We start from the raw sequence: 17,307 nt of genomic DNA, 5'->3' as shown, positions 1-17,307 counted from the left end.
GGAATATTATTTTGGAATTGAGAAGCCTCACAATCTGGATTTTTTGTTTTGTTTTGTTTACACTTAAATTCTAGAGATCCTTCTGTCTTCATCTTTTCATTAAGTGTCTGGATAAGATGCTGATGCTATATTTGGTTTCTAACTGTTTAAAAAAACAACACCCAATTCTTGTCTATTTTGTGGTCAATGGTACTTCTTCCCTTAATTGTGGAAGTCTTTCATTGACCATCCCTACAACATCAGCATGCATGTTAGTGCCATTGTCATTATCTATAGAGGTATTTTTGTAGTTCCAAGGGATGACCAGAATGGATGTGGACTGGGAGGAAAAAGAAAGTCCTTGGATAAATATCCTATGATCGGAAACATATGGTTTTATTCTTAAAATTGGTTTTTGTTGTATAGATTAAGGCTGTGATCATGTTTGCATATGAGATTTAATTGCATATATCTCTCTTTTTAAAAAAATTATCTTCCATGCAGCCATTTAAAAGTATATCATTTTTACCATGGGGGAAAAAAGACTAGCTTTTTACCAGGAAATTGGGTTTTTAAATTAAAGAGTGTGGTATTAGTAAATATTTAGGATTGTAAACTTGTTGGTAATAAAGGTGACAGTGAAAACAGGAAAGATTGTCCCATTGCACCTCTTCTCAAAGATGATTCCTCCCTGCACCTCGGGGTCTGTAGAGATCATTCTGTGGTAATTGGCTGTGTTCTGGCTGTGGGCTGGGCAAGAATGGCAAGGGTGGATAACTGGTATAATTGAGCCAGGCCACAATCTTGGCATCTTGTGCTATCTGTGCCCAACCTTTAAATCTAGGAAAGGTTTTCATTTACTATTCCTGGGAGACCAACATTTTATAGAGTAAGCCAATAGTAAGATTTAACCCTAAGCATTCCTTGACACCCTTTTCTCTGATAGATATTGTATTGATAGCTCTCCACACTTGACATGAGATTATCCAGAAAGGTACTATTTCCATTGGGGAAAAACTGGAAACCTTTTTTCCTTTGGTGTTTTTGACCTAAATAAGAAAGCTAACTTATGAATTACCTATACTGATCAGTCTAGGAGACTTCCAGAGGAATGGTCTATTTTGAATCAGTGAAAAAATATGGAGGCACTAAACTCACAAAGCTATCTTTGAAAAGAATTGAACTGAATTTTAAATTCAGATCATTCCTGTTATATCATAGTGTATTCCGATTTTGGTTTCTATTCTTGCCAACTAGTTGAGAAAATCATAATTTTCTGGTTCGCAACAGTTTAATTCTTCTTTTAGGCCTATATTTTTGGCTTGTGTTTCCTATATAAATTACTGTTTTTACTACATTGTGGTTTGTAAAGGATATATTTAGTAGTTCTACTTTTGAACATTTATTTATAATTTCTCTGTGCTCTAACACAAAGATCTCCAAACTTTTTGGACACACATATACATATATGTCTATTTATAAATTATATATGTGTGCTATGTAAAATAGACACCAAAAATTAGAATTATAATAGGAAGAGAGAGATGATTTGTTTTACTCATTAAAAATTAATATTTTAAATAACAGTGGTATGATTGAATTGATTATTTTTAGAAATCTTGGTTTAGCACTTCATTAATATGGCAATTCAAAAATCTCTAAGCCCATTTTATTTTGATGCTTTTTTTTTTTTTTTTTTTTTTTTTTTTTAATTTTGAAAGCTATCATAGCTGAAAAAAGATCCCTCACAGAAATAGCTAATTCTGAATGGAGGCTGCACTTAGTAAATAACATTTTTCTCTCCCATACACTAATTATATAAGGTTTTTGTTTAAATGTGGATGGCAAATTCCTTCTTTCCTATTAGTTTGCAAACTAAATTCCAATATTAAAGTGTTCATTTTTTGTATTTTTAATAAATGGGTTCAAAACCCATTTTATAAGTTTTAAAGCAGGTTAAAAATTATCTTTTTAAATATGAATATACAGATTTCAATTTTTATAGGTAACCTCCTAAAAAGCTAAAAATTTAAATATTGCATTAATCACAGCAACCTCAATTTAGGTTTGAGGTTTATTTTTAACAAAAAAAAAAAGTATAATTCTATATGAGAGTTTTTTTTTTTTTTTTTTTTTTTTCCTGAGGCAATTAGGGTTAAGTGACTTGTCTAGAGTCACACAGCTAGGAAGTATTAAGTATGTGATATCAAATTTGAACTCAGGTCTTCCTGATTTCAGGGCTGGTGCTCTATCCACTGTGCCACCCAGCTGCCCCATCCTGATAATTTCAAAAATTTTTTTAACTAATAATTTCGTGTCAGATTTAATTTTTGTTTTTAACATTTTTACTTTAGAGCATGTTTGGTGAAGAACTTGTTCTTTGAGAAGTATTAATTCTTAATTAACCTTAATTAACCTTGTGAAGCTAAATATATATGTATTTTCTTTATTTCCATTCAGAAAACACCAAAAATTATATTAGATCTGATACCTTTCATTGGTTCAGTCCTATGACTTATTCTAAACTCTGATTGGATCTATCTCTGAGAGAAGAATATTGTTGTTTTCTGTATTTTGCAATTTAATTAACTTTCCTTTTTTATTTTTTATTTTATTCAAACTTATATGCCTAATTTTTTAGCATTTCCCTGTATATATTTTCCTAATTATCTCTCTCCAAATTATAAATTTTAAGTTTTTTTGCTTTGTCTGATAATGTGATAACTCCTTTTGCTATCAATCTGATGCATGGGAAAATTTGTTCCACTTTTTTTGTTATAATAATAATAGTTATAATTATACCTATTATTATTTTCACTTTGTCTATGTCTGGTTTTTAGATGTGTTTCTTATATTCATCAAATTGTTTTATTCATTCTGCCACTCTTTCATTTTATAGACTTCTTTATCCCATTCACATCTGAAATCTTGATTATCAGGTTTTCATTTTTCTTTTTTCCCTCCCTCATATTGAATTTCATCACTTTCCTTCTTTATCTCTGCAATTAGATTTGCTTATACTAGTGTAATGCTATTTTATTTCATTATTTCTTTTTACTTACCCTTTCTCAGATTCTTTTGATTTTACTTATAGTTTATTTTTATTTACTTGGGTTTCTCCACCTCCTATGACTTTCTCTTGCCCTACTCAGATATGCTTCAAATCTTTCCTTCTCTCACCCTTCCCACTTGAATTTCTTATGTTAAAAAACATTATTTTGCTGTGCCCTTTTCCAAGAAGTTTTCCTTTGTTATGATCTCATTATTATTCTTCCTTTCTAGTCTATTCTAAATTCTAGTCTCCAGTTCTTGAGCTAACTTATTATTTTCTTTATTCTGTGTCCCTTATAAGGGTTGATCATCTGGAGTACAAATTAGAATTCTGTTCCATTTCTGAGTTATTTTACTTTTTTCAGATTTAACTTTTCCATGACTTACTTGACTACTTCAATTGATGAAGAAAGCAGTGTTGAATTGAAACACTGTCCCAAAGGCCTTATCATATACCTGTCCTTGCCATCATCGTTCTCCACTCATAAGACCAAATTAGAAGATAATTTCATAACGTGCAAATCCTCCCCAAACAAAATGTTAGGGTCTTGCCATTTACTGCAACTCTGCACCTTTTCTATTTCAGATGTAAATGTTCTTCAGTAACATACTTAGTTCTTAGCACGTGTTCTCGTTCTCTCTCTCTCTCTCTCTCTCTCTCTCTCTCTCTCTCTCTCTCTCTCTCTCTCTCTCTCTACCCCTTTTATTGCTTTTATCCTATTCTCCATAGTCCACAGATTTGAGAACTGATTGATTTGTCTGCATTCATCTATAGGGTTCCCTTGGCCTCTTTTCTCTTTCTCCCCTGCCCCCCATATTCTGGTAGTAGTTATTTTTCCCGGAAAAGAAGCTGATCCACTTCTTGTAAATTTCAGAATTTAGTCCGAGTGAATGAAAAAGCATTTAAGTGCTTTTTATGTCAAAGGATTGTGCTAAAACACTAAAGATACAAATAGAACAATAATGGCCTAATGTAAGATTAATTTATGATATTTAACTCTCCCATCTTTTTCCTGTTTCTTTGTTGCATTTAAAATTTTAGCTTCTTTTTATTTTGATAATAATTTTTAGGTTTTCTTCCCTTTTCTCAGTTCAATTTCTTTTCTTTTTAAATGATTATAAGAGAAACAACCAATTTCCATTATTTAGTCTTTTCTTATAATTGTATTTACTTCCTTTCTTGTGTTTTGTTTGAGGAATTTGCAATTTTTTTTTCTGTTTTTTTTTTTTTCCCCTCCCCCCCAGGAATGCTTATTTCCTTTCTTTTCTTGAAGGTACATCTTTTTTCATTGATTAGGCTCAGCTTTGTTACTTGGGGTTGCATCTTAAGTTTTTTTTTTTTTTTTTTCCACTTTTTGGAGTATGTTTCATTTTCTCCAGTTTACTGTGATGAGAGAATAAGCCAGAGTTGGTGCACGTTCACATTTGAATATCATTTTCCTGGCTTCATGCATCTTAATTTTGAGGTTTGACTAGTATATGCCTTTCAAACTTGGATTTTTTCCCTCTCCTCTGATAGATTCTGTATAGAATCTCTGTATAGATTCAGTCAGTTATTGCTTCTTATTCTATGTTCAAGAATTTTGAACAATTTTTTTTTCTGCTGTGTGGAATTCAGGTTTTTTTGATTTGTCATATTCTCTTAGGAGATCTATAATCCTTAGATTTTATCTGTATAATCAACCTGTAAAATCAATTCATTTTATGTTGCATAGAATTCTGTGTTTTTATAAATATTCTTGCCTTTTCCTTCTCTTTTAATTTTCTTCTTTTTCTCTATTTTCTAAATCTTTTAATTCCCTCTTTCAGAGCCTGAACTTGATTAAAGAAAATATTTAAAAATCTTAGGATTTTCTTTAAACAATAAAGTTGTGTCCTCTATGGTTTGTATAATTTAATTCCATTTTAAGAATTTCTGTTTAAATTTCATTCCAAATTTCTTCTTTTCTTTTTGAAAAGAAGATTTATTTTCTTTTTGAAACATTCTTGAATTTCTTATTTTTCCATCATCTTTAGGGAATCTACAAAACTAGTTTTAGTCAAGAAGTTTTGCTAAATTTCATTTCATTTTTAATAAAATATTATGGATTCTTTAAGATTTTACTCATTTTTCATTCTGTCTTTGAGAGCTTGAATTTTTATTTTGTGTCTTTCTTTATAGCCTTTTGGTCTTTCAACTTGTCTTTTATGTTCTCACTCATATGTCTCTGTTTCCTTCCATAGTCTTTGTCCCATCTCTCATGATGATATAGATCCTCTCATATTCTAAGTAGGATGTCTTTACCCTTTCTCAATTGAGAGGAGTCCCATCTCAATGTTACTACATATAGTAAAACTCTGGTGAGAGAAGGATGTTTTTAACTAGGCTTCCAGTTCTCTGTCTTTTGACCATAGAAGATATTTCTTCTCTAGCCAACTCTATTCTTCCATGATTTTTAAGGACAAATACCCATCCATCTAGCACAGTAGATAGAGCACTGGGTGTAGTCTGGATGTCCTGATTTCAAATCCAGCTGCAGACGCTAGCTATGTGACCCTGAGTAAGTCACTTAACCCTGTTTGTCCCAGTTTCCTCATCTATAAAATGAGTTAGAAAAGAAATGGCACACCATTCCACTATTGTTGTCAAAAAGTCCCGAATAGGGACTTTATTTTTTAATATTTTTAATATTTTTTAAATTTTAAATATTTATTTTTTAAAAGGTTTGTGAAAAGAAAAAAAGAAATCCTCTTAAATTAGAGAGACTCTAGACTTGGGAATTTAAGACTTAAGCAGCAAAATCAAGGAAAGACTTAAGGGTATTTCTATAGATAGATAGAATTCTTGAGTCTAAGCTAGAAAGGCTATATGATTAGTTAGATTTCCGCTCCCTGACCATTATGAATAAAAATAATCATTTGGGTATCCTAAAAGATAACAGTTTAACATCTCATGGACTCACTCTATATCAAAAACAGAAGGCCAGTTCCTTTTCAAGATTCCATCTCTCTAGTTTAAATTATAGTATAAGAATTCAAAAGTACAAATGGCTTAGAAATATTTTCTGCAGCAGCCCATTGTAGTCCTTTAATGATCAAAACCTTCGCATTTGAGCAACTAGTATTGGTAGCCTTTTATTTCATTGGGGGAGGGTGGTCATGCTTGTGGATATTGCCAATTCCTGGTGAGAAAATTCCACCTCCCAATGCAAATCATTCCTGATCATTAGGAAATTTATTTTTTTTAAAGATGCCTCTTGGAGTAAAAAGGTTGCATCTTGCCCAGGGTCACATTATATTATACTCATTATATTATACTTAGATTTAATAGTTAGCATGACATTATATATATTATAAGATTTCCTTTCCTAAATCTCAAACTAAAATTATATTAATTAAACTAGAGTTTCTTTGAAAAGACAAGATTAGTGAATTAGGACTTCACTTTAGCTCTTGTTTGGAAACCTTTAAATTTCCCACCTGTTTTCACTGCTCTATTCCCCTATTGCTAAGACTTTATCATATTGGTACAAATGAGGTAAAAGTAGGTAAATGCTGTGGCTTTATTTGGTGTTTGACTTTGTTGTTGTTTGTGGTAAAATGAACCACCTGTATTTTGTCATCTTCACTATTTAATGTTTTTTTCTACTTATGCCAAAATTACTGCTCTTGCTCCTCTTCCTCCCACCCCTCCAAAAAATAAATTACAACAACAACAACAAACCCACAAGCAACTTAAAAGAAACCATCCTAAGCTTCCTTTGGATTGCTGTTTGCCTTTGTAGCCCATTTTGTAACCACAGCCTGATTTAGTGTTGGGTGGACGTTGTTTACAATATATTTTTTTGGTGATGTGCTTTTCTGCCAGAAATTCAGCTTTCTGTTCCTCAAGTCTACAAATGATTTGTTTCTATGCCTCCTACACTCAATAACAGATCAGTGTAATTGGTACAGATTTCCTTATCCTGGAATACTTGCTATGACTCTTGTGAGGAGAATAGTAGATAATTAAAAGGAGGCTTAAGAGAAAAAGCCAAAAGTAGTATCCTTCCCTTATAGTTAGATATGGGAAAGTTAAGTAGATAGTTAGGAATTGTAGGGAAGAGAGAAATTGTAGGGAGGGGGGAGGGGGGATAGAGGGGTGTCTGTGAATATGTGTGGGTGCACATACACATTCAGCATATTTGTATATAGCTATACACATATTCCATATATATAATGAAAAGATGGGCTCAGGGATAAACCGGGAATTTTTCCATTATTATGATAAAGACATAAGCCTTGAGACAAGAGCCAAAGTGTGTGTGTGTGTGTGTGTGTGTGTGTGTGTGTGTGAGAGAGAGAGAGAGAGAGAGAGAGAGAGAGAGAGAGAGAGAGAGAGAGAGAGATGTCATCATTATCACACAATATCTTGAGAGATTTATCCTTCCTTCTTGTTCTCTAGGTGTTTATACACCTACTTTGGATGCTAGTGGGTTGTTTGGTACACCCCGTTTATCAGTGGAAGGAGCTACTTTCATGGCCCAGGATGCTTCAGTAAATAGCCTTTCTGGTAGAAGGAGCTCAGGAACTCTTTCTTATTGCCATTCTGATTCTTTAAGAGATATTGTGAGAAAATCTTTTCTAGGGTAACAAAATAAAATTCTTGAATCATTTTTTTTAAAATCTCATTGATGCTTTTTGTGTTTACATCAATCATCACACACAACACAGATCAAATCTCTCCTTGCAATACAAAAAAAGTTAAGCAAAAAACATTAAATACAGTGATTGTATCTGATGTTGTATACACCATTCTTAGTAGAACCCCATTTCTCTACTGTGTAGGAGACAAATGTTTCCTTTTCTTTTCTTTGGGAAGATACTTTGGCTTTTCAGCTACTCAGAGTTAGACATCCTTTTGATGACCTTTTCATTACATTGTTGCAGTAGTTGTATATATTGTTTTCTCATTCTACCTCTTTTGTTCATTGGTTCATGCAAATCTTTGCATGTTTCTTTGAATTCCTTATATTTGTGCTGTAAAGAATGACATTCCATTCATTCATCATAACTTTTTCAGCTATTCCTCAATTGATGAGTATTTATTATTCAACATATGTCCCACATTAAAGAGATTTAATTAGTGGGGATATGTATATGTCCAGTTTTGTGCATATACATGTATGTGTGTGTATATGTACACAGAGAGAGTGAGAGAAAGAAAGTTGCTGCAACTATGGCCTGAAAGCAATATTATCTGGCTGAATATTCATTTAAGGGACCCTGCCTTCCCTTCGCCCCTGGATTTACCCTTTTCTGGTGCCATTCCTATGGTTCCTAGTTTAGTCTCTCTGTCATTATTTCATCGTGGGAGTTGAGTGTTTCTTTCTACCCCTTGCCATCCAAAAGGCTGTTATGTCCTAGTTGTGATAACCTAGAAAAGGGAGAGAAACTACTATTCCCCTCCAACAACATTCTTCTCCCATAAAAGCCTCAACCAACTGACACTTGCCAAGGAGAGCAGGTTGTCCTATTTATAAAAGTCTTATAGAATGTATCTGGGTTGGGGAAAACAGACCTCTCACTCCTTCCCCACCATTCTTCTTTCAGAACTATAGATTAACATTGCTTCCTTATTTATTCAGAATTTTTTTTAATCAGGGAGTTTTGTTTCATTTATATTAGATGGCTGTGTGGGAGTGGGTGGGTGGGTAGGTGGGTATTTTAAAGGCCTGTATAAGCCATTTCTGAAGGAGGCCTTAAAATGATCTTGAATGTCAGACAGAGACTTTTACTTGAAACTTGTCATCTTTGTTTCTGCCTTATCTAGACCAGTTCAGCTGAGAAATAGCTAGCTGATGGAAAAAAAAGGGGTCCCGCCTCCAGACTAAAGAGGAAAGGGACATTGCTAAGAAATTTAAGGGTCAGCTCTGTTGAGAGTAGCATTATAGATCCACTTCTCCCCTTTCCTAAAGTTTTTTTCCCTTCCTTGTGCCTGTGTTGTTTTTTTAATCTATTGTGAGTTTTTGGTGTTGTGTTCATTTGTGAGGGTTTTTTTTTTTTTATTGTGTGTGTGTTTGTTTTTGTGGGGGTGGGGGTGGGGAAGTTAGGTAATTCTGTAATGTTTGCTTTTCTCGTTACTGTGAAATTAAGGTGTTGTTTTGTTGTTGTTTATAACCAAATGTTATCTCTCTTGTTTGAGAATAAATTCCGAACAATCTTCAGGTTTCTGAGTTTTTCTTTTCCACCCCTTTTCCTTAACTGGTGGGTGGGAAAGGGGGAGATCAAAATGAGCTCAGAACACAGGTTTTGGGAGGAGGCATGAGACATAGGGGAAAAAACCCTGATAGTTTGCAATTAATGAAAAGAAAGATCTTGAAGCAGCAATGGTGAGCATTTTCTATCATCTCACCATTTTAGCTATTTAAGAGGGAGAGGTTTCCAAAATTCAGGAATATTTGAATTAAATTCAGATGCAGCTGTCTAATTGAAAGGTCTATAGCAAAATGGTGAGAAGGGATAAAAGGTTACTAATTTCTTTTTGATAGCAAGCTTGCTACCTACTTGGGCAGGAAGCCAGGTGCTTTTCTCCTCTTGTTTCCTGCTACATCAAGTTGCTTTTTATGGACTGTTAGAGAAGAGAAAGTTGTTTTTGTTTCTCTTCTCCGTTGGAAGGGGCTTTTTGGAAGCGGCTCAATGACCTTGACTGTTATTCCTTGGGTCTTGTGGGATTCTGCTCTCTTCTCCGCCTGGTTTCTGCTATCCTCCTGTCTTTGCAATGACCTAGGCACTGAGCTAAGATATCGAGTCCTATTTTGTTACTCTCGAGTCTGGAGGGATTAACCTATATTAAGAAGCCAAGCTGTCCTGTTTTCACTCCTGCTGCTGCTGCTGACATCAGCAAGCTTCTGCCCTGTTAACAACATGCAGACTGTGGAAGGCACAGACCCAGCCACAGGGTTGAGGAGAGCTGAAAGAGGTCACCTTGTTGGGGAGGTAATTTAGCCTTGCAAGTCCTGCAATGCCAAATAACCTGTATCTCACCTGCTGAGAATTTCTCCCACTGCACTCGAGGAAATGCATGTTCATACAGAAATTGGATGTTCTTGACCTCAATCAGCATATGAAGTGGAACCCATGGGATTTTGTTTTTCTGTCCTGCCACTACACTAAGCAGATGCGGTCTAAAGCATGGATGCAACAAAAGAAAGCAGGATCTTCTTCCCACTCTCTAAGAATAGAGCTCAGTCTTCTGTCAGGGAATACGTCTAACTCTCTAGGTTCTGACATTGTTATAACTGACATTTCAGCTTTACATGTACCATATGCTAATTTTCCCCTCTTACTCTGACCTGTGGGAATTCATAACCCAGTGGAGAATTCTCTGTCCTTCCTGGGAGCTGACTTTGTGATTCCCCTTGGCTATATACCACATGGGTATGGGTTCCAGCTTACAGAGAATATATTAGACAAGAGTGTAAAAAAAAAAAATCAAGAAATGGTAACTTTTGAAATTTTTGAAGAATTAATGTAGGCTTGTTCAAATTCTGTGCAGTATACTTGGTCTTCTCCCTCCCATTTATTTATATATATTTACAAAACCAGCCATGGTTTAGGTTCTCAAGTAAACTCTATGACATTTGGCAGCTAAAGGGATTCTATCTGAATCTTCTTGAACTCCATTTTCTCATGTCAAAATTTCCCCTTTAATGGATTTCCCCTTAGGAAAGACACTGAAGCGGGCTTTGAAAGGGGGCATATGGCTGTTAAAATGAATAATCTTTAACATTTTGACAACTATGTGACAGTGAATAGAACACTGATCCTGGAGTCAGGAAGAATCCAAATCCTGTGTTAGGTCCTTATACCAGCCGTGTGATACCAATCACTTAACCTCTGTCTGCCTCAGTTTCCTCATTTGTAAAATGACTATAAGAATAATTAACCTCCTAGGGTTATTGTGAGCATCACATGAAATAATAATTATAAAGGGTTTAACAGTGTCAGGAACAAAGTTAAGCCATATATAAATGTCAGCTATTAACTATTAACTACCATTTTCACACTGACTAGTCCAATTGCATATCCTAAGATCCACAAATGTCAAATGAAAGGGAGATACTTAAGAGATGATCTTTTGAACTTATTAGCCAGAAAGGGTTTGCAGAAGGATTAGTTCTTACTACACAGACTTCTGAGCCCTGTGTCTTACCCAGGTTCTAAAATTGCCTCATGAATTCAAAGCCAACTATGTCTGACTCAGCTTTTACCCTCCACTTTAAATTATGCCAGGCTTCCTGGCAGGTACCAGCAAGCAAATTACACATCATGAAATGGAAAGAGTCAAATTGGCATTCATTGCCCTGGTTAGATCATGGGGCCAGTCTTTTCTCTTACCTTCTGCCATTCTCATATTGTGGGGGTGGCGGGAGGGGGATGCTGACACATGTTTCTCCATAATTGCTCCTGCTCTTTGGAGAAGAGGATAGTTGTTCTCAAAATATTCCCAAAGAATATCCCAAAGAATATAATAAATATAATATAAAAGAAAATAATCCCAAAGAAATCCAACCTCAAATATGTTTCCCTTCTTGAAGACTTCACAATCCACCATAAAAGGTCTTTTCACTTTCAGTGGATCTCTGTCTTTATATGAATTATGTGTCAAAACACATTAAGTTTATGAAAATTTGATATTTCAAGGTGGCTCCAAGTTTGTCCAAGAAAAGAGTGAGAGAGCAGAGTCCCTAGTCTACTTTACTCTGTTGCCTAAAACTAGTGCTGTATTGGTTCATACTAAAGAATTTAGCCTTACATGACCACAAGAAAAGTAGCAAATATGCATAGTTGCAACAATACCACAATGAAAATACTGAAAAGGATAACTTGTCCTCCTTCCCTGCAAAACATTATTATAAAAGGAAATGTTCGGAAACACCCAATAGACATAGCACTAACTAAAAAGATATCTTGACACAGTCTCTGTCTTAGCTTGAGAGAGTCTACCCACCCACAGAGGCATTTCAGGGGAGACAGAGCCTTTTGTTAGTACTACTTGCTCAGTATGATGAGATCAGTGATATTTCTCAAATCCTTAGAGCCACGTTCAAACAATTATATCATCTCTGCATTTTTCTTGAACTGATGCAAGTCTTAACAGACATCTTATGGTGGTGCTTTATTAATAATAGCATGAATAAATACAAGGTGCAGCTCTGAAATAATGAATGATTTCCTAAGCCACACAGGAAAGTGCTTTATTGGTGATTCAGCAGTGTTAGGAACTCTTGTTTTTCCTTTGAAGGGTTGTCATGTCAAGAATGTAAATTCCTTGAGGGTAAGATCTTATTTTATTTCTGTTCTTATCCCCAGTGCCTAGTATGGTGTTTTGAATTTAATAATTTTGTTGAAAAGACTGAAAAAACTATTAGAGCTGTTCTTCTTGGCCCATTAAAACAGAACTAGTACCAGATTGTATTAAGTTACAGGAAAAGCTTCATATCCCAGGAAATTTCATGAACAAAAGACCTGCCCAAAATTTAACGAACGGCCTTGGGCATAGACTACTAGTAGAGTTCAGTTGGGGGTGGAAGGACAGTTTGGAGGAATTTCATGCCTTAGGTGGAAATTGAACTAAATAAATACTCAGATCTCTTCTAATTCTAAGATGTTATCATTCTGTTTTTTAATTAAGCAAGAAAAAGGCAAAGACAAGAGAGTGGCTTTTGTTTAAACATCTAATATATTTTCCATTGGGTGTATTTAATAATCAAAAGTTTTAGTTTTTCTTGGGAAATAATTATATCTTAATGATCCTAGCAATGGAAATAGAGCTCTTTAAAGACAGTAGAATAAAAAGCAAAAGATTTAATTCCTGCCAATGTCACCATCATGAATCATTGAGGAAAAATTAAATATGGAACTGGTAGATTGGAATAAAATCTTCCCAGTATATTGTGAGAATCATTTCTACCTTGCTTTCTTCCTTGCCGTGCTTCTTCCAACCATCACCAAAATTGATGTTAAAGTCTTAAAAGATAGGTTTAAAACAGAGACAGTAAGCATAACCTTTGTCCAAAATATCCTTTGTTCAAAATTAAAAGTATAAACTGCCAAAGACCCTTAAAAATTAAAAAAAAAAATATTCAGGGAACAGGTCTTATCATTTGTTGCATAGTGCTATATGTCTTTTGAATAGCTTCTTTTCCTCTTACAAATCTGTAATTTGGGGGTTGGGATACAGGGCTTAGCTAAAATTAGGTTCTAGTTATTATAAAGTTGGTTCTTCCATACTTATTTGTGTTTAAGTACACTTCTCCCCCTCCTATCTTGCCAAAAATATTTTAGTTGACATTTCCATATGCAAAATAGAACTGAAAAGGGATTATTTATGAAACTGCAAATTTCTGATACATGCAGCTTGCTTATCTTTTGAAGTATAATAAATTCAATATGGTACTTTCAAAGCTCTCCTACTTGTCTTGTGTTTCCTTTTAAACTTCTTCTCACCTGTACATTTTTTTTTAAATGCCTCAATGACTTTCTTTTCTTTTGGTTTTTGACTATATTATCAGTAGTTTACACTTTCCCTAATTAATCTGTTCCCTCTCATGAGAAAAAGAAAAACACAATCTTTGTAACAAATAAGTATAACCAAACCAAATAAATCCAGATATTTGCCATGTTCAAAAACATGTGCCATGTATACTTTCAGTCTGTTATATAGTTTGTAATCCTTTCAAGTCATTATTGGACACTGCAAGTCCTTAAGTCTTTCAAACTTGTTTCCCTTTCCAATATTTTTTGTTACTCTATAAATTCTCCTGGTTTTGCTCATTTAAGGTTCTTCCATTTGAATTCTCATTTTATAATAGTTATTCACTTTTCTTAGAAGAAACTACCTGTTTCCTGGTCTTGAATATGTTTAGGGAGTTACAAAAGTAAGTTGGGGAGATTCTTTGTTTTAAGTCATTAGAACAAGATTGTGGAGAAAGGGCAGGAATATGGCAGCCTTTTATTAGCAGTTTTGTCCCAATCTTTGTCTTTGGGTTTAGCTAATTGATTTAAGAAGGTTGGTTTTCAGCCGTAAGGCAAAATATGCATATTTCAGCTGTTGTAAGAAAATTTGGTTTGGATTATGAGCACAAGGATGTTTAGCTAAATATATTGAATATTTGAATATCCAAATGTCAGAAACATTTCCTGCTTAGTAAGCCAATAGCTATTGTATTGTCTGAAGATTAAAGATAAGAAGAATTTAAAATACAGCACAGCAAACTTAGGTACTCTTCCTGCTTGCCAACCCTGAGCTGGAATTGGACAAGAATGCCATGTTTTTTAGAAAACGATCTTGATAGCAGGAAAAGTAATTAAACAAATCAATTGGCCCTTTAAACTACTCCTCCCAAATCATAACAACTTGCACTTTACATAATGCTTTAAGATTTATAAAGCATTTTACTTACAACAACCATGTGAGATAAGGAATGCAAATATTATTATCCTTATTTTGGAGAAGAAATTGAGAATCAGGCAATATGACTTAGTGGTTAGGAAGCTGGATTTAATGTCAGATAGAGCTGGGTTCTAATGCCATCCCTGACATTTCCTAACAGTGTGATCACAAGTCATTCTGCCTTTCTGAGCTTTTTGAAAAATGGAGATAGCAATAACACTTGTTGTGATGTACATTTTGTAAATCTTTAAGCATTATATAACTGTTAGGGATTTTTTATTATTACATAGTAAGTAAGCTAATAAGTAGCTGGTGAACAAGATATAGTGAAGGTGGAAAACCTCACATGTAGGAAGGCAAGAAGAAAACCACTTTTGAGTAGAATTAAAAGAATTAGAATAAGACAAGGGAGAAGAAGGAAGGAAGAATCCTTTACAGCAACTCTGGGAGGTAAGTGTAGTTATTACCCCTATTTTACAGGTGAGGAAAATGAGGTCATGTGACTTGCTAGTGTCTGCAGTAGAATTTGAATTCAAGGCTTCTGAACTCCAGTTTTATATCCACTGTACTAACTTTAGCTGCCACCATTTTTAATGAAATAAGACTTTGAAATAGCTTTCAATTTCATGAAGATCCAGGGTTATCACTTCATATAACAGCATTAGTGTTAGCATGATGCTATAGAAAGAACAATCAGGAAAGACATGATTTCAAATCTTGCCTCTGACATTTCTTAGCTACAATTAAAGATTGAATATATCACAAAAAGTTTTGTGTTTTTCTCAGTCTGATGCTAAAATTGCTAAGAAATTGGCTTTACTTTAAAGACTCAAGAACCTTTTCCAATAGATGACCAAAAATAGTGACCAAAAAATACTAAAAAATTTTCCAAAAAAATGCAAACTATCAAGTCATATGGGAAAAAATGTTCCATCTTACTAGTGAGAGAAATGCAAATTACAATTATGGTGAAAGATGACTAAAAGTGGAAATAGATTCTAAGACAGGCAGATTAATGTATTGCATGTAGAGCTCTTGGTCCTGTCAGTCTGAAAAACAATTTGGCATTTTGTCACAGAGTTCATTAAATCCTCACAAGCTATGATCCATTAATATTCCCAAGGAATCATTGTCTAAGAAAGGTCCCATGTGGTCATGTTTATCACAGCTTTCAGAGACCCTTTTTTGAAGAACCTCTTGATGGAGAGATTCTATCTTAAGAGACTCTAGGTATAGAATAAGACTTACATGTTTGTATATGGCAAATATATGGATTTTATTTGACTTATACAAAGATTGTAGTGAAGTCTTGGGAGGGGGAGAGTCTTGTTTATTAACATAGCAATTAAGATTTGGCTGATTAGTTTGCAGGTGCATGTAAATCTCTTGCCAAGAAAGATAGGTTTTGAGCCAATACTTCCATAGTCTCTCAAAATCTCTTGCTTGTTCCCATTTAGAGCTTGCAAGATTATATAGGACATACTTGTTAGAAACAGTGTAGAAGTTGGGGAGAGGCATGGAACCCGAGTTCAGATCATAGCTCTGAGGCTTTTAATCTGTATGAACTTGGGTCTCAGCTTTTTTGTCTATGTACTATAAGGCCCCTTCAATCTACAAATTTGTGATCTGATGTTGCTTAACCACTCTCAGCATCTATTTCCTTATCTATAAAATGGCAATAATATCTTTAGTAACTATTCCATAGAGTGGTAGGATCAAAAAAGTTAATAAATATAAAGCCCTGTTTACAAATTATAAAAGGATCTATTGTCATAAGGTCATAAGAGCAAGCTTTATTTACTTTTTTACTGATTGTTTGTTTAGTTAGTTTTTACTGAATAACAACTGAAGATAACCTAGGATTCTTCTAGATGTGGCCTTCATAGTCTTAACTTCATCTTACAGATGAAGATTAATCTTTTATGTATATATCTATTGGGGGAAATCTATATGGGAAAAGAAATTGAAATAAGTAGATGAAGAATTGAAATAAGGAATCTTGATAATGGGGCAATGGACCTTTCTCAGTATAATTTCTAGATTCACAAAATAAAAATAAAATTGTAATTTTTATAATTGTAATAATATACAAAGTCAGTTATATTGAACTATTTTCAAAGTAAATTTTTTTAATCAAATAAAATAAAAATCAAGTTTATAAACCTGAAGAACTGTTGAATTAGAATATTTCATCATTCCTAGCTGTGTGTATCTGTGTTGACATAGTTACAAAATGAATATAAGGTTGTTTTGGGAGGGATGGTACCAGCAGCTTGGGGTGGGGATGAGAGGAAGGATGGGTGAGGGGAGCAAGGATCAGACTTCAGGGATAGAAAGTCCCACAGAAGCCCTAGAAGGGTTACAGGAGCTTCACATCTGTAAATATTAAAATTAAGAACAATAACTGCTGTAGAAAGAGCTAAAGGGGAAGGGCTTGTCTGCTGACTGATTGATTTTCATTGGCCCTCCTAATACCAAATCCTTTGTAGGGTTGTATTCCTCACTGGTTCTATAGAAAATTGGCATGTTTCAGCATGAATTTTGTGAAAACAGAAATGGAAGTCATGAAGGGATTGGCTGTATCTGACTTACAAATCAGAATTAGGTGACGGAAATTTACCTAGGTTTCCTGCCAGCTGTTTGGAAGTACTGTTAAACTACTTTGAATCCTGGCCATATTTGAGATTGCTCTTTTTCCTCAGTCCTAAACATGTCAGCCAATTTCAGTACACTCTATGGTCTTTAGAATTGTAGTAACTAAAAATTTAAATGTTCCTAAATAAGGCTTATATTACATTTCATTTCATTGAGAGAGAAAAGGTTAGTTTTTTAATTTTCTTAAATAGGGCTGGGGAGAAGTA

General features: G+C 34.2%; 1 protein-coding gene across 4 annotated transcripts in view; it reads left to right on the top strand.

Moving 5' to 3' along the window:
• The window catches only part of MICAL3 (microtubule associated monooxygenase, calponin and LIM domain containing 3), a 243,831-nt gene that overhangs the window by 143,309 nt on the left and 83,215 nt on the right, over nucleotides 1–17,307 (top strand). The gene's annotated exons all lie outside the window — the stretch shown is intronic.

Source organism: Sminthopsis crassicaudata, chromosome 5 (assembly GCF_048593235.1).
Source record: "Sminthopsis crassicaudata isolate SCR6 chromosome 5, ASM4859323v1, whole genome shotgun sequence".
Taxonomy (NCBI): Eukaryota; Metazoa; Chordata; class Mammalia; order Dasyuromorphia; family Dasyuridae; genus Sminthopsis; species Sminthopsis crassicaudata.
The sequence above is the reverse complement of the archived record's forward strand: the minus strand, read 5'-3'. Positions and strand labels throughout refer to the sequence as shown.